This window comes from Penaeus monodon, chromosome 19, assembly GCF_015228065.2.
Source record: "Penaeus monodon isolate SGIC_2016 chromosome 19, NSTDA_Pmon_1, whole genome shotgun sequence".
Classification (NCBI taxonomy): Eukaryota; Metazoa; Arthropoda; class Malacostraca; order Decapoda; family Penaeidae; genus Penaeus; species Penaeus monodon.
In genome coordinates this window covers 27,992,988-27,993,366 of record NC_051404.1, presented here as the reverse complement: position 1 = coordinate 27,993,366, position 379 = coordinate 27,992,988, and the positions used below count along the sequence as shown (strand labels likewise).

General features: G+C 58.3%; 1 protein-coding gene across 1 annotated transcript in view; it reads right to left on the bottom strand.

Moving 5' to 3' along the window:
• LOC119585375 (histone acetyltransferase KAT7-like) overlaps positions 1-379 on the bottom strand; it is a gene marked incomplete at both ends in the record, with an annotated part of 12,263 nt that overhangs the window by 4,474 nt on the left and 7,410 nt on the right.

The following is a 379-nucleotide window of genomic DNA, read 5'->3' as shown; positions in this document are numbered from 1 at the left end:
ACCCCGACTCTTAGTTGGATGACCTTCATGACGCACCTCCACCCTTATGCAATGAGTACCGGTTACATCACGTAATGACTCTCCCTCCTCATCTGCCCCCTCCTGCATCCCCCTCTCATCTCTCCCTCCCCTCCCTCCCTCTCCCTAACCCCCTTCCTTTCTTCCCTCCCCCTCTCCCTCATTCCCTCCTTCCACTTTCCTCTCTCCCTCCTCTCCCCACTCCCTTTCCTTATTCCCTCATTCCCCTCTTCCCTCTCCCCACTCCCGTTCCTTATTCCCTCTTCCCTCTCCCCACTCCCTTTCCTTATTCCCTCATTCCCCTCTTCCCTCTCCCCACTCCCACCCCCATCACCCCCACCACCACCCACCTCACCACCAC